Source organism: Amblyomma americanum, chromosome 1, assembly GCF_052857255.1.
Source record: "Amblyomma americanum isolate KBUSLIRL-KWMA chromosome 1, ASM5285725v1, whole genome shotgun sequence".
NCBI classification, from domain to species: domain Eukaryota; kingdom Metazoa; phylum Arthropoda; class Arachnida; order Ixodida; family Ixodidae; genus Amblyomma; species Amblyomma americanum.
Window position 1 is genome coordinate 36,138,786 of NC_135497.1, and position 24,274 is coordinate 36,163,059.

The 24,274-nt window shown below is 45.2% G+C and overlaps 1 pseudogene across 1 annotated transcript in view; it reads left to right on the plus strand.

The window, feature by feature from the left end:
* LOC144112635 (uncharacterized) overlaps positions 1 to 24,072 on the plus strand; it is a 39,996-nt pseudogene extending 15,924 nt beyond the window's left edge. Inside the window, exons 6-10 of the transcript XR_013310370.1 lie at positions 2,038 to 2,317; positions 7,268 to 7,453; positions 10,111 to 10,390; positions 15,340 to 15,525; positions 21,983 to 24,072. The product of XR_013310370.1 is annotated as an uncharacterized LOC144112635 (transcript). The remainder of the gene's footprint in view (positions 1 to 2,037; positions 2,318 to 7,267; positions 7,454 to 10,110; positions 10,391 to 15,339; positions 15,526 to 21,982) is intronic.
* Positions 24,073 to 24,274: the final 202 nt, after the last annotated feature.

The window sequence follows — 24,274 nt, forward strand, 5'->3', positions numbered from 1 at the left end:
CAATGAACGGCATGAGAGTGAGAGAAAGAAAGACTTTATTGTGCAGAGGAATTCGGGCCTCCCAGGACCCCTGGGTCCCCGCACGACCACACCGCACTCAAACGTTCATGGCTAAAAGGTCCATGACGCTGGCCGCACAGGTGGCGACGATCTTCTGTCATGCCTGATCTGTGGAGCGTAGTGAGGTCTCCCAGTCCTCCCATGTTGGGAGTGGCTCCGGCCTGCCGGGTGGAGGGGGAGCCGGACAGATCCCGAGGATATCAGTCAGGTTTGCCTTCTGTGCATTGCACAGAGGGCAGGAAGGTGGGATGGGTCGGTAGTGGGAGAGGAGAGAGGGGGTAGTTACGGTACGATTTCTTTCATGGGCGTAAGAAGTTGCCATCTCGCAAGTGTCTGGCACAGGCTTTGAGTGGAACATAAGTTATGGTTGTTTTTAATGCTGTCCGATGAACCTCTCGCCATTCCACCCACATTGGGCTGTCTCCGCGGCTAAGTGGTTATGGCGCTTGACTGCTGACCTGAAAGATGCGAGTTCGATTCCGGTCACGGTGGTAGAATTTCGATGGAGATGAAATTCTAGAGGCCCGTGTACCGCGCAATATTGGTGCACATTAAAGAAACGCAGGTGGTGGAAATTTCCGATGCCCTTCACCACAACATCCCTCAGAGCCTGAGTTGCTTTGGGACGTTTAACCCCCATAAACCAAACCATTTCCACCCACATCGAGTGATGTCATGGTGCACTTGCTTTAATTATTGTGACGTCGCTAAACTCAGGTGTTGTTCACTTCAGCGCTGGCGCTGACTGAGACCAAAGGCTTTGTGTACAAAATGGTTTGTAATTTATTTTTCGCACTGTGCACTGGTGTTTTGCGCTTATTTTAGTGATTGCTAGGTCCGTAGGCCTCTTTCAAGGCAAATAAACTGACACCGAAAAACTTTGTGTCTGGACTCCTTTAAAGCATATGCCATGCAGATAGCATCTAACATAGTGCTGGGAAAAGTTGTGCATGCATGACCTCAATGCCAGCTTTGGGAAGTTGTCATACAGGGTGCTACGCCGCTAATCTCCACTTCCTGGCCATTCTGTGCTGGGTGTCGACCACTTCCACATGCTTACTCTTGCCTCTCCTTCTTTCCATGAAACGCTGTCCATGCACAAACACCAAGCATTTTGCTGACAAATGCACATGTTTTATTCACAGTATGTCCCAAGTCTCTATCTTGCCAGAACTGTAGCAATTAAAAATTGTTTCTCATTGCATTACGAGAAAAAAAACTCCACTTGTTTGCTTCTTAGTCAAGTACCTTAGGGGTACAGCAGACATGTTCAACAAGGAAGATTGTCACCATGCTGGGATCTATGATGAAAGATCGAACGCATTTTACATAGCACCTACTTTGACACAGACGCATGAAAACTATAGGCCATGCTCATGGCATTGGCTGCGCCGCCTGTTGGTCAGGCCGCGAAGCGTGAGCGGGTCGTGTCTGCTGCTCTCCCTGTCCGTTTCAGCGCTGTTGTGATGCGCTTGTGTTTTGATATTACATTGTGTGGAGTATTGATTAGTCACGAATATACTTTCATGTAAGTCTTCAGTGACTTAAAGGGTCGTACTTCTGCGTAGCTGGCTGCTCGAAAACTTTTAAAATTTACCAGGAACATGTCCTTGGGTCCCCTCCGTGCCTTCACTCGTCAGCAGTTTTTTCAGCAGCGCAGGGGACAAAGGACGTGACAAGTGCACAGACACGGCACTGATCTTACAACAGGTTTATTGAGGTGAATTTCACTACTTAAATACAGTGGCAACCAATCTGAAATGAAAAGGCAGATACACAAAACAGATTGACGAAAATGACAATTCCTGAGCACAGGTCTACAGTGGCAAGAGACCAGCTGCGCACGTTTTTCTATTCTCATCAAGGAAACGTAGTTCTTTATCAGACAGAGCTATTGAGGCAGCGCTTACGCATTCATCTTTGAATTTATGGATTTCATGAGCTTCAATGATTTCACGAGTGATTTTGCCTCCACAGAGAATGGCTCTTCCTGAGAGCACACAGCGGCACATCTTCAGCTCATGGTGCGCTTGAATGGCGGCGGTGGTCTCAGACGGCAGAGAGGACTACGGAATTCTTATGGCAGTGCGCGCTGCCGCAGCTTCGAGCCATCACTAAGAAGACGCATCAGGAAAGCTTCAGTCCGGTCCACACCTATGGTGAAGTGTCCTTGCCGGAACAAGTACAAGACGTCCTTAGACGAGGACCAAAGTTCGCCGTGGAACCCAGGCGATCGGCACCGGAACTTCTTGCGATGGTGAGACAAGTTTCCAGCCTAGCAGCGGCTCCTGAAGTGGACCGATGTGTTTCAGATGGAGTGGATATTTGGCAAAGTGTAAACCTACCAGGTGTAGAATTCCAATCAAATTCACCGTTTCGTTTTTAAAGAACAACTCGCTGACCCTATCAGAGGCTGGTAAAGAGGGAGGTTTTGCTGTGATGCCAAAAGGGCTCTATTTATCGAAAGCAGAAAATGCTATCAGTTCGACTTTCCGGCAGAGAAGCGATGTCGCTCTAAGTAAAGTAAAAGCCCGAGCACGGAAAACGTGTGCACAAATGAATTTGGAATTCTTAGCCAAGTGTATAGAGAAAAGCAAGGGGTCTTGCTTAAAGATATTCTTCACAGCCAAAACTCACAAGCTGGACTGCCCACTTTGAGCAATAGTCGCCGAGGATGGCACATGACAAAAGTCTGTCGCGTTATTTTTTGCAAGACAAGCTGAACCGCTTAACCATTGACGGCCCTTTTCAGGTGAAGAGTTCTAACCAAGTAATCGCTTTCTTGCAACATAACCCAGCGAAAGGCTTTTCGGCGTCTCTATCGATATAAAAGATTTATATTATTCCCTTCCGCAAAAGAAACTGCTGGCAAGCGTTGAAGAATGCATTGATTCCTTTGGTGTGGTAGCTTTCCAGAATTCTGTAGGCATCAGCAATAGCAACATCTTGGAACTCCTTACTTTTTACTTTAACTCGACATTTTCCACTTGGAATGAATCTGTTTACCTCCAGAGCAATGGCGTCGGCATTGGTTCATGCATAGCTCCGATACTGAGCGACATTTATCTCGCGCACCATGACAAGCTCCTTGATAGTCAACTCGACGAAAGCGTGGCTCGTGTTTTTAGGTTTGTAGATGATTTTTTAGTTTTGATGACATGTGCAGTTACTGACGCAGGGGCCTCGGTCTCGAAAGTTTTATCAATTTTTCACACCTGTCTTGACCCTCTTGCTTTGACGCATGAAACGCCTTCTGAAGGAAAGTTACGTTTTTTAGATCTTGCCATGTTCCTCAAAAATAGCCATGTGTGCTGGCGTTACGAGCCACGATGCCAGAAGCCCCTCACGCCTTTCGCTTCTGCACATTCTAAGCTTGTAAAGCGCGGCATCGCAAAGTTGTGTTTAAGAAATGCCCTAGAAAAATCATGCCATCATGTGATGCAAGACAGCTATCAAAATCAGGTGGTACGCTTACAAGCAGCAGGATACCCTTCCGACCTTCTGATTGCAATATCAGAGAGCCTGCTAAGAGAAATCATTCGAGCACTCGAGCACTTTCTTAAAGGGCGCGTGCAATTTACATTCGCCAACTGTTGCAGCTCATCGCATACTGACGTCACATCAGGTGTCCCTCAGGGCGCAGGGTTATCACCGTTGTTATTCTTAATCTACATAAATGATCTCCCATCTAACACAATAACCAAACTTTGACTTTTTGCGGATGACTGCGTCGTTTATAACATCATCCATGCCCCTGAAGACACCATTAAGCTACAAAATAATATAGACACAATTGCATCCTGGTGTGAAAAATGGCACATGCCACTTAACCTAGACAAATGCCAACTCATGTCCTTTTCTCGTAAACAAACCTCTATTAACTGCACATACCATATTAATTCAACTCCCATTGCCGGAACTTCCTCTTACAAATACCTTGGCGTTCACCTGACATCATCCTTATCATGGGTCACTCATATTAATTTAATATGCTCCCAGGCCTCACGCACTCTTGGTTATCTGCGACGGAACCTAACATCAGCACCACCTGAAGTCAGACAACTAGCTTATCAGACATACGTACGCCCAAAGCTTGAATACGCCTCATCCATCTGGAACCCTTCACAAGCATAGCTTACAAATGAATTAGAAGCCGTTTCAAAATCGAGCTGCACGGTTCATCATGTCACAGTACTCGCGTGATAGTAGCGTCACTGCACTAAAACGAGCCCTTTCCCTCCCAAGTCTCCAATCACGTCGCATCGTATCACGCCTAGGCCTCCTTCGTTCCTTTTTCTACCGCCCTATTAACAGGCATCCTTTGCTGCAGCCGCCATCAAGAATATCCCCTCGCCTAAACCACACTCATCCCATAGCTCCCAATAAAGGCCGCACATCAGCTATGAATGTTTCATTCTTCCCAGATGCAATAGCCCGATGGAATGCCCTGCCTGATAATATTGCTTCTTGCACAGATCGAGCAATTTTCCCGCACTGAATTAGCGAATCACCTGTGTCTTACGTGATGTATTCGGCTTCATCAAATAATTTGATCCTGTGTTACTATCTCCTTTAATGTTTTTAATTTTAATGTTTTAATTTTAATGTTTTGCTTTGTTTTGTTTCATTGCTTTTTGTTTTTGTTGAGCTGGTACCATATGTTGTACACACTGTTCTTGCCCCCGCCTTATGTAATGCCCACGGGCCCTTAAGGCTTCAATAAATGAAAATGAAATGAAATGAAATTAATTCAGGCCGCAGAGATTCCACTGAAAGGCCCAAGGAAGAAAAATGAAAGTATGTGGTTATTCCTTATCTACACCGCATTTCACATAATCTGAAAAGGGTGGGAGCGCGTGCCGATGTAAACGTTGTTTTTTCTGCGCCCGATAAGCTCTCCAAACTCTGCCATATTGTAAACAGCAGCAATGAAAGGATGGTTGGCTGCGATAAGAAACACCAAAAAGGTTTTGTACCATGTAGCAGCAATGTTGTGTACAGGTTTCCGCTTACATGTGGCAAGCACTACACGGGGCAGTTGCCTCAACGACCGGCTCCGGGAACACAACAACAACGTGAGCGGCACCGCTTCCCGTCACCTTGGCATTCATTGCAGAGACTGCACAGAGGAAAGAAAAAAGAACAAAAAACCGCCGTGTTATCCTGTTTTCACTCAATGTCGAGTGCTGTCAGATAATACAACAAAAATCACTCGTGAAATCACTGAAGCTCATGAAATCCATAAATTCAAAGATGAATGCGTAAGCGTTGCCTCAATAGCTCTGTCTGATAAAGAACTACGTTTCCATGATGAGAATAGAAAAACGTGCACAGCAGGTCTTGTGCCACTGTAGACCTGTGCTCAGGAATTGTCATTTTCGTCAATCTGTTTTGTGTATCTGTCTTTTTATTTGAGATTGGTTGCCACTGTATTTAAGTAGTGAAAATCACCTCAATAAACTGGTTGTAAGTTCAGCGCCGTGTCTGTGCACTTGTCACGTCCTTTGTCCCCTGCGCTGCTGAAAAAACCATGTCACACCAACTTGCCCAAGCTTCTACAGTATCAGCGTCAGCGGTAGATCGTGGCTGCTCGACGAGAAAAATAAAAATTTGCGTCGTATTGAATTTGTGCGCGAGAGCGTTAAATGCTTTTCTTGTATTTCTGTCTTCCCCCACATTCAGAGATCATTTCGATGCGTACTTGCTTCGTCGTGGCTCGCAAGGTACAAAACAGGCGAGCTGTTTGCAAATGTGACAGGTCGCCCACCTTTCGATGTAAGCGCGTTTTTAAAGGAAAAAGGGTCGATGCGAGAAGCAGAGCCGGGGGACGCGGAGGCAAGTTGTGACTGGCTCACTGCTTCTGTATGCTTCTAACAATGAGTTAGCTGTATCGAGAAGCAGGAGATGGCTGAATGTAATGCAGCACACAAGTACTAGTTGTTTTTATCAAAGGCAGTGCCCGTATTGCAGTTTGCCGTTCCTGTCTTGTGTATGTATGGACGTCGTCATATTCATGTCGGGCATTTATAAGAATTGAAGTGCCACTCCAACCTGCGTATAACCACAAAAACTGATGCATGGGCTTGTATTAAAGGAATGCAGCTGCAGGTGTCCTTCGCCTGCTGACAGCGTGACGGTTGAGGAGCCTCAGTTGTTTATTCGTTCTCAGCGAAGACAAAACAGCATGCCTAAAGAATTATTAAGCGAATAGTTAAAGCAAGTATTGTATTCTTTAGTGCGACAGGAAAGCAGTCCATAGAAAAAGCAGCTAGATGAAAATTAGGAAGGACGCACCACATGGCTTAGTTGCTTTGGCGTTCGGCTGCTGATCTCAGGGTCGCGGGTTCGATCCCAATCCTCCTGCAGTGGCAGTATTTCGACGGTGGCAAAGCATAAAAGCAATGGTGCGCTGTGCGACGTCAATGCACGTTGAAGAACCCCATGTGGTCTAAATTAATCCGGAGCCGTCCACTGTGGTGTTCTTCATAGCCCATGTGTTGCTTGAGGATGTTAAACCTGGCATACCACTTCCAAAGTTTGGAAGCCTGATACCTTGGTTATGTAAAGTCTTAATTTGCAGTGCAAGAAATGTTAGCGCTGGTTTACTATTGTGATGCATCCCAGAGCCGAAGTGCTACATAGTTATGTTTTGTAAAACTCGTATGTGTTAATGAATATGAGGGCCGCTGGCAGAGTTTGCTCTGAATTTTTCAGCATTATTCATGGCGTGGTGTGCACAACTCCTCCACTTTTCTGCTGTCACCGTTGGTGGCTTGTTTCTGAGCAGAGCTTCAACCAAAGGAAGCCATAAATCTTTATGCTCATTCTTGGTATCATTCTTAACTTGTACCCAGAGAAACTACATAGGTTAAAGATAAGGTGGGAGCCAGAGCTTGACGCTGCCAGCCCTCGCCACAGCGACACCTACATGGTATTTGACAACACACAGTTTGGGCAGCTTCATGATTTATAGGAGCCACATTGCTGGCATCATAGCGTTCCATTAGCGTTCTCTCTGTCAGCCACTGCTGAACTGCTTCTTTGTGTAAAACTGTTGTCGGCATTGCTTCGTCCAGGTGTGAATGACACAACTGCTTGTCTTTCGCTAAGATGTTTCTTTTGGCTGCTTCTGGAGCACATGAGTGCAAACATCTCAAAGTGGTTGCCACCCGTATCTTCATAGCAGTCTTCACCCTTTTTTCTGCAGGAAACATACAGGCAGCCGTTGATGGGCCTTTCTCACTGCTGTTGTGCATCACAATGATGCGGTGGCCCTTCCCTGGCAGCCTGCTCCAGGCCATGGTTGTCCTGATCTTGGCACAAGCAGCACACGCTCGCTGTTCTGTCCTTCCACCAACACTGCGCTTGCTGCCGTTGCACATATCTCATCCAGGTAAATAATCTGGGAACCTTCCATCTTGTACCTTAGGTAGCTTTCCTGCCTTGCAAAAGTATCTTCTCTTTCAGTGGGCAGTTAGTGTAATTTTATTGCACGTTTTCTTCTGTCAAACGATGCGTTAGACATTAGGATACATGAATTACCGTGTGGCATTTTCCTACAAGCGCTAAATAATTTGATTGAATTTCTTCTCTCGTGCTGTTTCGGTTTCATTGACTGAACGACGACTGTGACGTCAAGTTGATGTTTTGTTCGCGTGATCTACTAGAAAAACTGTAATATAATCGCTGATATGTATATTCAATTCACTACGACATTTAATCCAGCATGTTCCAAAACATGGAATGACAAGCCTGTCAGTGATTATATTAAAGTTTTTCCAGTTGATCACGTGGCCAAAACATCAACTTGACGTCACAGTCGTCCTTCGGTCGACGAAACCGAAACAGCTTGAAGAAGAAATTCAATTATAAACTATTTAGCGGTCGTACACAAATACCACAGGGTGCTTCATGTATACGAATGTCTAAGATATTGTTTGAAAGAAGAAAACACGCAAGAAAAAATTTGGTGTCTATAGTCCTTAAAGGGGTGCAGACACAAAATTTTAAACGCAATGAACGGCATGAGAGTGAGAGAAAGAAAGACTTTATTGTGCAGAGGAATTCGGGCCTCCCAGGACCCCTGGGTCCCCGCACGACCACACCGCACTCAAACGTTCATGGCTAAAAGGTCCATGACGCTGGCCGCACAGGTGGCGACGATCTTCTGTCATGCCTGATCTGTGGAGCGTAGTGAGGTCTCCCAGTCCTCCCATGTTGGGAGTGGCTCCGGCCTGCCGGGTGGAGGGGGAGCCGGACAGATCCCGAGGATATCAGTCAGGTTTGCCTTCTGTGCATTGCACAGAGGGCAGGAAGGTGGGATGGGTCGGTAGTGGGAGAGGAGAGAGGGGGTAGTTACGGTACGATTTCTTTCATGGGCGTAAGAAGTTGCCATCTCGCAAGTGTCTGGCACAGGCTTTGAGTGGAACATAAGTTATGGTTGTTTTTAATGCTGTCCGATGAACCTCTCGCCATTCCACCCGCATTGGGCTGTCTCCGCGGCTAAGTGGTTATGGCGCTTGACTGCTGACCTGAAAGATGCGAGTTCGATTCCGGTCACGGTGGTAGAATTTCGATGGAGATGAAATTCTAGAGGCCCGTGTACCGCGCAATATTGGTGCACATTAAAGAAACGCAGGTGGTGGAAATTTCCGATGCCCTTCACCACAACATCCCTCAGAGCCTGAGTTGCTTTGGGACGTTTAACCCCCATAAACCAAACCATTTCCACCCACATCGAGTGATGTCATGGTGCACTTGCTTTAATTATTGTGACGTCGCTAAACTCAGGTGTTGTTCACTTCAGCGCTGGCGCTGACTGAGACCAAAGGCTTTGTGTACAAAATGGTTTGTAATTTATTTTTCGCACTGTGCACTGGTGTTTTGCGCTTATTTTAGTGATTGCTAGGTCCGTAGGCCTCTTTCAAGGCAAATAAACTGACACCGAAAAACTTTGTGTCTGGACTCCTTTAAAGCATATGCCATGCAGATAGCATCTAACATAGTGCTGGGAAAAGTTGTGCATGCATGACCTCAATGCCAGCTTTGGGAAGTTGTCATACAGGGTGCTACGCCGCTAATCTCCACTTCCTGGCCATTCTGTGCTGGGTGTCGACCACTTCCACATGCTTACTCTTGCCTCTCCTTCTTTCCATGAAACGCTGTCCATGCACAAACACCAAGCATTTTGCTGACAAATGCACATGTTTTATTCACAGTATGTCCCAAGTCTCTATCTTGCCAGAACTGTAGCAATTAAAAATTGTTTCTCATTGCATTACGAGAAAAAAAACTCCACTTGTTTGCTTCTTAGTCAAGTACCTTAGGGGTACAGCAGACATGTTCAACAAGGAAGATTGTCACCATGCTGGGATCTATGATGAAAGATCGAACGCATTTTACATAGCACCTACTTTGACACAGACGCGTGAAAACTATAGGCCATGCTCATGGCATTGGCTGCGCCGCCTGTTGGTCAGGCCGCGAAGCGTGAGCGGGTCGCGTCTGCTGCTCTCCCTGTCCGTTTCAGCGCTGTTGTGATGCGCTTGTGTTTTGATATTACATTGTGTGGAGTATTGATTAGTCACGAATATACTTTCATGTAAGTCTTCAGTGACTTAAAGGGTCGTACTTCTGCGTAGCTGGCTGCTCGAAAACTTTTAAAATTTACCAGGAACATGTCCTTGGGTCCCCTCCGTGCCTTCACTCGTCAGCGGTTTTTTCAGCAGCGCAGGGGACAAAGGACGTGACAAGTGCACAGACACGGCACTGATCTTACAACAGGTTTATTGAGGTGAATTTCACTACTTAAATACAGTGGCAACCAATCTCAAATGAAAAGGCAGATACACAAAACAGATTGACGAAAATGACAATTCCTGAGCACAGGTCTACAGTGGCAAGAGACCAGCTGCGCACGTTTTTCTATTCTCATCAAGGAAACGTAGTTCTTTATCAGACAGAGCTATTGAGGCAGCGCTTACGCATTCATCTTTGAATTTATGGATTTCATGAGCTTCAATGATTTCACGAGTGATTTTGCCTCCACAGAGAATGGCTCTTCCTGAGAGCACACAGCGGCACATCTTCAGCTCATGGTGCGCTTGAATGGCGGCGGTGGTCTCAGACGGCAGAGAGGACTACGGAATTCTTATGGCAGTGCGCGCTGCCGCAGCTTCGAGCCATCACTAAGAAGACGCATCAGGAAAGCTTCAGTCCGGTCCACACCTATGGTGAAGTGTCCTTGCCGGAACAAGTACAAGACGTCCTTAGACGAGGACCAAAGTTCGCCGTGGAACCCAGGCGATCGGCACCGGAACTTCTTGCGATGGTGAGACAAGTTTCCAGCCTAGCAGCGGCTCCTGAAGTGGACCGATGTGTTTCAAATGGAGTGGATATTTGGCAAAGTGTAAACCTACCAGGTGTAGAATTCCAATCAAATTCACCATTTCGTTTTTAAAGAATAACTCGCTGACCCTATTAGAGGCTGGTAAAGAGGGAGGTTTTGCTGTGATGCGAAAAGGGCTCTATTTATCGAAAGCAGAAAATGCTATCAGTTCGACTTTCCGGCAGAGAAGCGATGTCGCTCTAAGTAAAGTAAAAACCCCAGCACGGAAAACGTGTGCACAAATGAATTTGGAATTCTTAGCCAAGTGTATAGAGAAAAGCAAGGGGTCTTGCTTAAAGATATTCTTCACAGCCAAAACTCACAAGCTGGACTGCCCACTTCGAGCAATAGTCACCGAGGATGGCACATGACAAAAGTCTGTCGCGTTATTTTTTGCAAGACAAGCTGAACCGCTTAACCATTGACGGCCCTTTTCAGGTGAAGAGTTCTAACCAAGTAATCGCTTTCTTGCAACATAACCCAGCGAAAGGCTTTTCGGCGTCTCTATCGATATAAAAGATTTATATTATTCCCTTCCGCAAAAGAAACTGCTGGCAAGCGTTGAAGAATGCATTGATTCCTTTGGTGTGGTAGCTTTCCAGAATTCTGTAGGCATCAGCAATAGCAACTTCTTGGAACTCCTTACTTTTTACTTTAACTCGACATTTTCCACTTGGAATGAATCTGTTTACCTCCAGAGCAATGGCGTCGGCATTGGTTCATGCATAGCTCCGATACTGAGCGACATTTATCTCGCGCACCATGACAAGCTCCTTGATAGTCAACTCGACGAAAGCGTGGCTCGTGTTTTTAGGTTTGTAGATGATTTTTTAGTTTTGATGACATGTGCAGTTACTGACGCAGGGGCCTCGGTCTCGAAAGTTTTATCAATTTTTCACACCTGTCTTGACCCTCTTGTTTTGACGCATGAAACGCCTTCTGAAGGAAAGTTACGTTTTTTAGATCTTGCCGTGTTTCTCAAAAATAGCCATGTGTGCTGGCGTTACGAGCCACGATGCCAGAAGCCCCTCACGCCTTTCGCTTCTGCACATTCTAAGCTTGTAAAGCGCGGCATCGCAAAGTTGTGTTTAAGAAATGCCCTAGAAAAATCATGCCATCATGCGATGCAAGACAGCTATCAAAATCAGGTGGTACGCTTACAAGCAGCAGGATACCCTTCCGACCTTCTGATTGCAATATCAGAGAGCCTGCTAAGAGAAATCATTCGAGCACTCGAGCACTTTCTTAAAGGGCGCGTGCAATTTACATTCGCCAACTGTTGCAGATCATCGCATACTGACGTCACATCAGGTGTCCCTCAGGGCGCAGGGTTATCACCGTTGTTATTCTTAATCTACATAAATGATCTCCCATCTAACACAATAACCAAACTTTGACTTTTTGCGGATGACTGCGTCGTTTATAACATCATCCATGCCCCTGAAGACACCATTAAGCTACAAAATAATATAGACACAATTGCATCCTGGTGTGAAAAATGGCACATGCCACTTAACCTAGACAAATGCCAACTCATGTCCTTTTCTCGTAAACAAACCTCTATTAACTGCACATACCATATTAATTCAACTCCCATTGCCGGAACTTCCTCTTACAAATACCTTGGCGTTCACCTGACATCATCCTTATCATGGGTCACTCATATTAATTTAATATGCTCCCAGGCCTCACGCACTCTTGGTTTTCTGCGACGGAACCTAACATCAGCACCACCTGAAGTCAGACAACTAGCTTATCAGACATACGTACGCCCAAAGCCCTCATCCATCTGGAACCCTTCACAAGCATAGCTTACAAATGAATTAGAAGCCGTTTCAAAATCGAGCTGCACGGTTCATCATGTCACAGTACTCGCGTGATAGTAGTGTCACTGCACTAAAACGAGCCCTTTCCCTCCCAAGTCTCCAATCACGTCGCATCGTATCACGCCTAGGCCTCCTTCATTCCTTTTTCTACCGCCCTATTAACAGGCATCCTTTGCTGCAGCCGCCATCAAGAATATCCCCTCGCCTAAACCACACTCATCCCATAGCTCCCAATAAAGGCCGCACATCAGCTATGAATGTTTCATTCTTCCCAGATGCAATAGCCCGATGGAATGCCCTGCCTGATAATATTGCTTCTTGCACAGATCGAGCAATTTTCCCGCACTGAATTAGCGAATCACCTGTGTCTTACGTGATGTATTCGGCTTCATCAAATAATTTGATCCTGTGTTACTATCTCCTTTAATGTTTTTAATTTTAATGTTTTAATTTTAATGTTTTGCTTTGTTTTGTTTCATTGCTTTTTGTTTTTGTTGAGCTGGTACCATATGTTGTACACACTGTTCTTGCCCCCGCCTTATGTAATGCCCACGGGCCCTTAAGGCTTCAATAAATGAAAATGAAATGAAATGAAATTAATTCAGGCCGCAGAGATTCCAGTGAAAGGCCCAAGGAAGAAAAATGAAAGTATGTGGTTATTCCTTATCTACACCGCATTTCACATAATCTGAAAAGGGTGGGAGCGCGTGCCGATGTAAACGTTGTTTTTTCTGCGCCCGATAAGCTCTCCAAACTCTGCCATATTGTAAACAGCAGCAATGAAAGGATGGTTGGCTGCGTTAAGAAACACCAAGAAGGTTTTGTACCATGTAGCAGTAATGTTGTGTACAGGTTTCCGCTTACATGTGGCAAGCACTACACGGGGCAAACTGGTCGTTGCCTCAACGACCGGCTCCGGGAACACAACAACAACGTGAGCGGCACTGCTTCCCGTCACCTTGGCATTCATTGCAGAGACTGCACAGAGGAAAGAAAAAAGAACAAAAAACCGCCGTGTTATCCTGTTTTCACTCAGTGTCGAGTGCTGTCAGATAATACAACAAAAATCACTCGTGAAATCATTGAAGCTCATGAAATCCATAAATTCAAAGATGAATGCGTAAGCGTTGCCTCAATAGCTCTGTCTGATAAAGAACTACGTTTCCATGATGAGAATAGAAAAACGTGCACAGCAGGTCTTGTGCCACTGTAGACCTGTGCTCAGGAATTGTCATTTTCGTCAATCTGTTTTGTGTATCTGTCTTTTTATTTGAGATTGGTTGCCACTGTATTTAAGTAGTGAAAATCACCTCAATAAACTGGTTGTAAGTTCAGCGCCGTGTCTGTGCACTTGTCACGTCCTTTGTCCCCTGCGCTGCTGAAAAAACCATGTCACACCAACTTGCCCAAGCTTCTACAGTATCAGCGTCAGCGGTAGATCGTGGCTGCTCGACGAGAAAAATAAAAATTTGCGTCGTATTGAATTTGTGCGCGAGAGCGTTAAATGCTTTTCTTGTATTTCTGTCTTCCCCCACATTCAGAGATCATTTCGATGCGTACTTGCTTCGTCGTGGCTCGCAAGGTACAAAACAGGCGCGCTGTTTGCAAATGTGACAGGTCGCCCACCTTTCGATGTAAGCGCGTTTTTAAAGGAAAAAGGGTCGATGCGAGAAGCAGAGCCGGGGGACGCGGAGGCAAGTTGTGACTGGCTCACTGCTTCTGTATGCTTCTAACAATGAGTTAGCTGTATCGAGAAGCAGGAGATGGCTGAATGTAATGCAGCACACAAGTACTAGTTGTTTTTATCAAAGGCAGTGCCCGTATTGCAGTTTGCCGTTCCTGTCTTGTGTATGTATGGACGTCGTCATATTCATGTCGGGCATTTATAAGAATTGAAGTGCCACTCCAAACTGCATATAACCACAAACACTGATGCATGGGCTTGTATTAAAGGAATGCAGCTGCAGGTGTCCTTCGCCTGCTGACAGCGTGAAGGTTGAGGAGCCTGAGTTGTTTATTCGTTGTCAGCGAAGACAAAACAGCATGCCTAAAGAATTATTAAGCGAATAGTTAAAGCAAGTATTGTATTCTTTAGTGCGACAGGAAAGCAGTCCATAGAAAAAGCAGCTAGATGAAAATTAGGAAGGACGCAACACATGGCTTAGTTGCTTTGGCGTTCGGCTGCTGATCTCAGGGTCGCGGGTTCGATCCCAATCCTCCTGCAGTGGCAGTATTTCGACGGTGGCAAAGCATAAAAGCAATGGTGCGCTGTGCGACGTCAATGCACGTTGAAGAACCCCATGCGGTCTAAATTAATCCGGAGCCGTCCACTGTGGTGTTCTTCACAGCCCATGTGTTGCTTGAGGATGTTAAACCTGGCATACCACTTCCAAAGTTTGGAAGCCTGATACCTTGGTTATGTAAAGTCTTAATTTGCAGTGCAAGAAATGTTAGCGCTGGTTTACTATTGTGATGCATCCCAGAGCCGAAGTGCTACATAGTTATGTTTTGTAAAACTCGTATGTGTTAATGAATATGAGGGCCGCTGGCAGAGTTTGCTCTGAATTTTTCAGCATTATTCATGGCGTGGTGTGCACAACTCCTCCACTTTTCTGCTGTCACCGTTGGTGGCTTGTTTCTGAGCAGAGCTTCAACCAAAGGAAGCCATAAATCTTTATGCTCATTCTTGGTATCATTCTTAACTTGTACCCAGAGAAACTACATAGGTTAAAGATAAGGTGGGAACCAGAGCTTGACGTTGCCAGCCCTCGCCACAGCGACACCTACATGGTATTTGACAACACACAGTTTGGGCAGCTTCATGATTTATAGGAGCCACATTGCTGGCATCATAGCGTTTCATTAGAGTTCTCTCTGTCAGCCACTGCTGAACTGCTTCTTTGTGTAAAACTGTTGTCGGCATTGCTTCGTCCAGGTGTAAATGACACAACTGCTTGTCTTTCGCTAAGATGTTTCTTTTGGCTGCTTCTGGAGCACATGAGTGCAAACATCTCAAAGTGGTTGCCACCCGTATCTTCATAGCAGTCTTCACCCTTTTTTCTGCAGGAAACATACAGGCAGCCGTTGATGGGCCTTTCTCACTGCTGTTGTGCATCACAATGATGCGGTGGCCCTTCCCTGGCAGCCTGCTCCAGGCCATGGTTGTCCTGATCTTGGCACAAGCAGCACACGCTCGCTGTTCTGTCCTTCCACCAACACTGCGCTTGCTGCCGTTGCACATATCTCATCCAGGTAAATAATCTGGGAACCTTCCATCTTGTACCTTAGGTAGCTTTCCTGCCTTGCAAAAGTATCTTCTCTTTCAGTGGGCAGTTAGTGTAATTTTATTGCACGTTTTCTTTTGTCAAACGATGCGTTAGACATTAGGATACATGAATTACCGTGTGGCATTTTCCTACAAGCGCTAAATAATTTGATTGAATTTCTTCTCTCGTGCTGTTTCGGTTTCATTGACTGAACGACGACTGTGACGTCAAGTTGATGTTTTGTTCGCGTGATCTACTAGAAAAACTGTAATATAATCGCTGATATGTATATTCAATTCACTACGACATTTAATCCAGCATGTTCCAAAACATGGAATGACAAGCCTGTCAGTGATTATATTAAAGTTTTTCCAGTTGATCACGTGGCCAAAACACTGGTGCTGGGATTTCTGTTATGAACGAAAAGCTGTGTCGCTCGTTACAGAAGGTAAAGACGCGATTGCTGGACTTTCCCTGCTCACAGCCAGCCCTGATTACAACAAGCCGTCCATAGCATGTGCCGCTCGAGTTATGATTCAGGACTCCTTCTTCATGATAGAATTCATCGTGCTGCCTTCCTGTTCCCATGCTGTTATTCTGGGCTGAGATTTCCTTTCCTGCCATGAAGATATCGTCGAATGTGCTCGAGCGGAAATCGGGTTCTCGATCTTCTCTACCCAATCCTTTCCTGGACACTACTCCTTCTGTTGCCTCTGTTATAGCCCTCGCCGCCGAAGACATTGACATTCCCCCATGCTCTTCCTTTCTTGTTAAAACTTTTCTTGTCATCTAAACAAAAAACTAATCCCAGGAAAAAACTTAAAAGCTCTAGAATTTTGATACCTGGCTTGTTTAATAGTCGAAGATTAAAAGACTGATTTTGTTTACTTTTGTAACTGGCTAGCGGAGTGATACAGTACGCTGCGTGCCGTGGCCCAGTGTTAACAACTGCTGTTTTTTTTAAGTTGTATCCTACTATGGTTCTTTGCAGTTTTGTGTTTTTCACTTCCAGTGGAAAGTTCCATGAGCTGGTCCACGTGTGCGCTCCGGCATCTAGCTATGGGTGACCGTATGGTGTCCGGGATTTCTGCGATGCAAAGAACACTTGTTTACACAATGCACACAGTAGGCTGCAGCTGCTGCCAAGTACCCAGGCTGGTGAAGGCAGTCATCTTGTGAAGCTTGCTGCGCTGACGTCGATGCTAGTTCCTTGCAGTTTCTTGCTTGTCACTTCCAGTGGATATTTCCATCAGCTGGTCCACGTGTGCGCTCCAACATCTGGCTGTGGATGACCGTGTGGTGTGCGGGATTTCTACGATGCAAAGAGCACTTGTTTACACAATGCACACAGTAAGCTGCAGCTGCTGCCAAGTACCCAGGCTGGTGAAGGCAGTCATCTTGTGAAGCTTGCTGCGCTGACGTCGATGCTAGTTCCTTGCAGTTTCTTGCTTGTCACTTCCAGTGGATATTTCCATCAGCTGGTCCACGTGTGTGCTCCGACATCTGGCTGTGGATGACCAACTGGTGTCCGGGATTTCTGCGATGCAAAGAACACTTGTTTACACAATGCACACAGTAGGCTGCAGCTGCTGCCAAGTACCCAGGCTGGTGAAGGCAGTCATCTTGTGAAGCTTGCTGCGCTGACGTCGATGCTAGTTCCTTGCAGTTTCTTGCTTGTCACTTCCAGTGGATATTTCCATCAGCTGGTCCACGTGTGCGCTCCGACATCTGGCTGTGGATGACCGTGTGGTGTCCGGGATTTCTGAGATGCAAAGAACACTTGTTTACTCAATGCACACAGTCGGCTGTAGCTGCTGCCAAGTACCCAGGCTAGTGAAGGCAGTCATCTTATGAAGCTTGCTGCGCTGACGTCGATGCTAGTTTCTTGCAGTTTCTTGCTTGTCACTTCCAGTGGATATTTCCATCAGCTGGTCCACGTGTGCGCTCCGACATCTGGCTGTGGATGACCGTGTGGTGTCCGAGATTTCTGAGATGCAAAGAACACTTGTTTACTCAATGCACACAGTCGGCTGTAGCTGCTGCCAAGTACCCAGGCTAGTGAAGGCAGTCATCTTATGAAGCTTGCTGCGCTGACGTCGATGCTAGTTCCTTGCAGTTTCTTGCTTGTCACTTCCAGTTGGGATTTCCATCATCTGGTCCATGTGTGCGCTCCGTCTGGACGGAACTCTAGCCACAGCCTTACTTTATTTTTGGTGATACGCAGGCTGACCCTGTATTCTCTTACGACCATATTTTTCGCCCCATCCCTAACATATGCCCGCAAATATCCTAAATAATCTTTGATCTTGCTGATCGCCTAGAGAACGATGTTCTCTCCACCGATTCCTCCGGGAGCTGCGAGAAGGCTGCGATTTGGATACATTCGCAGGAATGTCTTGGAGCTGTTACACTTCGTGTCCGTGATTACACTCCTATATTCTTTGCAGAGTTTGTGACTATTGGTTTGGCTCTTCTCAAAATTCCGAGACGTGTAGGCCGGGTTCTTATCCTTGCAGACTGCCAAACTTCAGGAAAATCTCTATTGAATTGTTCCTTTCGGTTTTTTGTTCCGCTCTCTGTGAGAGAGGTCTATTTTGTCCGGGTACCTGGTCATCCGGGTGTCTATATTAGCGAGGTGGTCGATTTATTGCAAGGTCAGCTCTCAATGCCCTTGTAATCAATTCCGTCCCTCGCCTGATTCTGGTGGACATTTCGTTTCCTGCGTTTCTAACGTAGCTCAGCCAGCTTCAGTGATTCCGTTGCTCTACACCACGGGTTTTGAGCATTTAAGGTATACCTTTAATTGGAATGTCTCGCCATATAAATCAAGGCTGTGTGAGGTGCCAATAACGCTTCTGCGATGCACAATCCCCCACCTAAATTTGTACTGTCGGGACAAAAGTGGTATAAACCATGCACCGTGCCGTCCATGCAGCGGGAGCCGGACCAATGGAAAACGGCATCGTAATGCCATCTACAGGCGGCATCTGGGATTGAGACAGCCAGTTGGAGCCCTGTATTATCTGCAGGCATGTCGTTTGACTCGTTTCAATGTTTCATGCTTTAGATTGCATTACGATGCAGTTTCCCGTTGCTCCGGCTCCCGCTGTTTGGACTATACCACATTTGTCCCCGATAGTACATATGCAGATCCGAGTTCGCTACAACAAACCTTTGTGACTGATGTGGGGAAGTTGAAACAATAGAACATTTTCTCCTCTCCTGCTTGCGGTTCACATTTCAGAGAAAGACGTATCTGGAGGTCACCCTTGCGGCGTTAGGACTCCTTGTGTCTCTTCCAGTTCTTCTCTCGTTCAATGTGAGCACCAAAGTATTCGCATTAAGTAGGTACCAGGTAGAAAAACCAGCAGAAGAGGACGCGTACACAATAGAAGGAATTCACGCAGACGACTCTGGAGACACAACTGAAAATGTTTACTTGATCAAGGAATCGAGCAGAGCAGGGTGCGCATGAGCAGGACACGCCGACAAAAGGACGAAAACAAAAGCAAAATAGAGGTCAGTCATTAAAAATGCTGCTATCTTGCACATGGAGACTATGCCCCATTCATGAATCGGTATACATTGGAAGAAAATTTGACTGACGTATCGCTGACCGGCAGAAGAGTTTAACAGTTTTAAAGAATTTAATAGAGTTTAACAGTTCCTGACATTATTTTAAAAACTTCCAAGATTCCACTTTCTATGTGCGTTTTGCATCGGCCGATCATTTTTACACTGCTGAACAGGGGAGTACAGTTTTGACATTTGTTACAATATACGGGCATATAATAATAAATATATGGCACGGATAATGATAAAGATATGGGCACATAATGACGAAAGTTTTGTGAGTGCTGAAAACGCAAGATTCACACCGTATTTCATTGCCACTTTTCTGATACCATGCGAGACTTTGTGCATGTAGGGAATAACAGCAGGCCTCAAATCCTGATGAGACGCTTCTTTGTTGTGAGGTGCATGCTGTAACCTAAGCTTACATGACAGCGATTTAGCGACTGAGACAAGGATCTGCTCGGGTTAACCAGCTGACCAGAGACAACCAGCTTGTTCAAAGATACTGTTCTGTATAACGTGGAGACAGCTTTTTTGCAGGGCATTTCTTACACAAAGGTTGGCTATACTTCTTTTCACTAGTTTTGAGTGTGACGAGGTGTAGGGTAAAAGGCCTTTCTTAGTTCAGAAAGCATATTTCCAGCAGATGTGGCCATCGTAAGAAAAGGTGAGAAGCAAGTCTAAAATCCGGATGTTGTCATGGAGTGGCACCTCATGAGTGCAGCTCAGGTCAGTGAAAGTGTGATGAAAGATAGATAAAATGTCATTGGCTGCCGAATCGACGCTGTCAAGGGGAGTTAGTTTTAAAAGGATTAAGAAAATCATCAACATATCTAGAAACCTTAACCCGAGTGTCAGTATTAAGCTTGTGAAGTAACACATTGTCAAAACTAGATAAAAATATTTGGCACAACACAGGAGCTACGCCCCGAGCCAGTAGGAATACCCTGCTTCTGTATGTATCTGCAATCCTCATGCTCTACAATAGTAGATGACAAATAACACGCTAAAAGTTCCAGAAACGAGTAGACAGATAGGCATATACTGTTCTGAAAAGGAATCGTACCTCTGCTTTTGATGAGGCCACGCACAGTCTCAAGTAACTTCTTGTGCGGTACCAAATAGAACAAGTCCTCGACGTCAATGGATATGGCATAAGTGGCATCCACTGGGGGGGGGGGGGTATTGGAGATAAATTCCACTGCACTCATTGAGGACTGGACTGAAGAAGGGTCGTCAGGTGCCAAGGGGTCCAGTGAGTCTTTCAAGAACTGGCCGACAGTTTTTTGCCATGTACCGCCCTCGGTGACAATGGCCCTGAGGGGACAGCCAGTCTTGTGCGTTTTTGTGGAAAACAACACTTTCAGGACATCAGTCTTCTCTTTTCTGCTCACTTCTTTCAGCATACCTTCGAGATTCAGGCTTTTTACCTTTGATGGCTTAGCGGTCACCGGCTTGAAGTTTTGTCATGTGGCGATGCCTATATCAGCCAGACTGGCCAATGCATTAATGACCGGAAAAGACAGCATCGTACGTCACTGCAACCGGATAATATGGCCAATCTCCCAAAAAATTGTAGCAAATGTCAAAACTGTACACCCCTGTTTAGCAGTGTAAAAATGATCGGCCGAGGCAAAACGCAGATAGAACGTGAAATCTTGGAAGCTTTTAAAATAAAAAAGTCGGGCACCAATTGTGCCAGCAATACGCCAGTCAAATTTTTTTCCAAAAGAATACCGGTTCATGAATGGGACATAGTCTCCACGTGCAAGATAGCAGTATTTTTAATGACTCACCTTTATTTTGCTTTTGTTTTCTTCCTTTTGTCGGCATGCCCTGCTCATGTGCATGTGCACCCTGCTCTGCTCGATTCCTTGATCAAGTAAAAATTTTCAGTTGTGTCTCCAGCGTCATCCGTGTGAACTCCTTCTATTGTGTGCAAGTCCACTTCTGCTGGTTTTTCTACCTGGTACCATGCACCAACTGGCTGGCCCAACAAGCTATACATTAAGTAGGGTTTGTGGATACCTTCACGATTACATTATTGCAACTCGTATGTTGCCTTGCTAACTTATACAAAATTCTTCCGCATTCCGAAAATTTGTATTTTTTCTATTCCTGGTACTTCAAAACTGATTAATTTGTTTCAATTTTTCAACAAACAATTATTACTATTTTCTTCCTAGCTTCTGTCATTCCGCTATTCTACTTCTCCACCTCATGCTTTTCTGTGCAAATGCTATACGATTTTCCTTGGCGTTCACCGCCATACTTTGGCCAATCCCCGCGCATAGGTATGTGCCATGTTTACCAAGGTAAACAACAACTTCATTCTTTGCATAAGTTTCTTCAGCATTGGAAGCCTCACAATGCGACTATTGCTTGATTAAATTCAGCCAGTCGCGCCCTATGTTCCAATGCAATTGCCACTAAGGAACTGCATTTTAGAGCTCATGTCCGTGACATGTAATGCAGGCACACCCTGCCAAGCTAGTGCACTTCTTAAAATTTTTGCCATTCTGTTCAGTGCTTCTAGAGATGCACGAGAAAACACACTGCCAGCACATACGAAATGCTTTTTCCTTGAAGCCAGCATTTGTGCCCGTGATATCACTTTCCACAGGAACAAAAACGAATAAATGTAACACTCGCACATACAGATGCAACCTGCCAGACGATGAGTGTTGTTGAACCAATCAATGCCTGGTTGGACCCACGTTGCTCGGTGTTCATGTTTGAAGCGGTTGAATAATTCAGCACAAGTGGTTGGTTTCTGATACTTGCATGTACGAGAAGAGTATAGTTTTGTACCGTAGACAGTACAAAATGTATGCGGGATCTTAAATTTGTTGTTTTGCTTCTCCCAGGTTGCTATGCCATAAAAAATGGCGATGTCAACATGCCAGCGGGAACAATGTGACGAGCTGACGCAACGCGAAGTGCAAGGCCATGGTAGTTGTTAAGGCTAAGGAGGTGAACAAGAGCACCGAAAAGAATGACAGATCCCTTTGCTGAGCCTCTTTCTCTGTGTGCAATCACAAGCTGAGCCATCTGGCATGACCATGATTACCCAGCTGAAAGCGCTGATGCGCTGCGCTTTTAGCTCTGGAGCAGTGAAGGCACGCTTCAGCAAGTACTTAACTCGGGGCTTTCTGCAACCTGAAACCTGTGTATCTGCATGAAAGCAGACTGCATGTTGAAGAGGACACTAGAGGCTCAGGGTGACTTCAAGTGATTTTTTAAACTCGATGAAGAGTACCATGTGCTACATCTGTTAAGTGCAGCTACAAAAACATTTCGGCACCATTGTCAGCCTGCTGAAAAAGCTGCAAGAGAAGCTTCTGAAATACTCGATGTGCAGTTTGAAAATCAGCCGCTGGCTTTAACCTAGTCCCCACTCACGACAGGTAGCTCTGACATAAGCCACATATCCTCGCATTGTTAGACCTGAGCAAAGCTCCCCTTGTTAAGGATTAATTTGGTGTTATTTGGGGGCTTGGAGTGGCAAGCTGGTTTAGACAAAGCAACACACTTGGAAGGCTGCCCAGAGGAGCCCTATAGCTACACATTCCTGAAAAGGTGACTGCGTGGGAGCACAGGAAGCACCCTCCCACTTCCAATGTCACTTCAGATACAGAACTGACGTGTCTCCTATATTAAAATTGCTATAAAAGTCGTTCAATGAAATGTGTGCAGGGTCTTATGTGAACGATATATCGAAATATAATGCCACTGCAGTGCAGGCAATAAGGCGTGTATTGCAGTTCCTTGAATTCATTTCAATCTACCGAGGTTATCTGATGTGTTTTAAAGTGATGTGCTGACTGAAGTTTCTGTACTTAGTCTGCATCAGAAATGCATCTCTTCTGATCATAAATCAACCCTTAACCTGGCTTGTGAGGCAAGACAGCTTTACTGCTGCATCACCACAGGAACTCATTCACATTTGTTGAATTTCTTTCTCCTATCACCCACGACCACGTCGCTAGCTTTTCAAACTGCAAAGAATAAGATATTTTCAGTTTATTTGTAACCATGCAGGAGGAGGAAAAACTTTATTAATTATAATGAGCATTGAAAGATTTCACTTGGTGACATCAATGAAGCAAACATAGCAAATGAATATATGCCAGTAAAGGCAAGCATAGAACAGAAAAACTAGCAAGGAAAACTCTGAACTTTATATTGCAGTTGTGACTTCCAGACTTGTACATAATGCATTACAACTAATTGATTACTTGAAATCAATTACAATTTATTAAAATTCTTTAATGCATTGATTTCTTTTTGTAAAGTGACAGTAATCCAATTATTTGTTTCTGTAAAAGATTAATAGTAATCTGTTGATTTTTTTTTTTTTTTTTGTACAGAGCAGTATAACTTTGAGAACCAGAACTCAGTGTCAAACACTGGTGTAGCACAGAATTCCCCCGCATTAGGACAATGATCGAGCTGCGGAGAAGCTAGAAGCTACATGCGAGAGGATTTCAGCACATGCAAGCCCGAGTGGTCTACATTTGACTAGCCCCGTGTTGCGTGCTTCACGTTTCACCACAACAGAATGTCATTTTTTGTGAGCTTGGACTCACTAAAGCTTGGGCTTGGTCTGGTATTGTCTATGATTCCTCTCAAGTGTAGACATTCGTACATAGGCCAAACGTATCAGAGAGCACAAAAATAATCCGCATATGCAAAGGTTGCCGGCCCATCTTTGTCAGAACAGTTATCTTGTTTTACCATTCATAGCACCACCAAGGGACACAATGGAGACATTTTGTATCTGCTCAGGTACGAAATGTGTAACCAAGTTGTCACTCACGCACCTGCAGAAAGAGACTGTCTCCAGAGATTTTAACACTCATGATATTTTGTGAGCTTTTACTGATACAGGAGCAGTGTGTTTCTTGTTGTCTTACGTTTTCATTCACTTTCCTAATAAACCAGTTGCAAGAATGAAGCATGTCCTGTCTTGTCTTCCTGTATCATCGAGTTTGCGTCTACTTATTTCAGCAACCGCCATCTCGTCCAGTTTTCTGTATATTGCTGAAGCAGAGAACTGGTTTGTTTCTGGGGCAGAAAAGGAGAAAATGGCATAGCCAACCTTCACATAACTATTTTTCATTGATGTAGGCCACCACTTTTTAAAAAAAAGAAGGGTG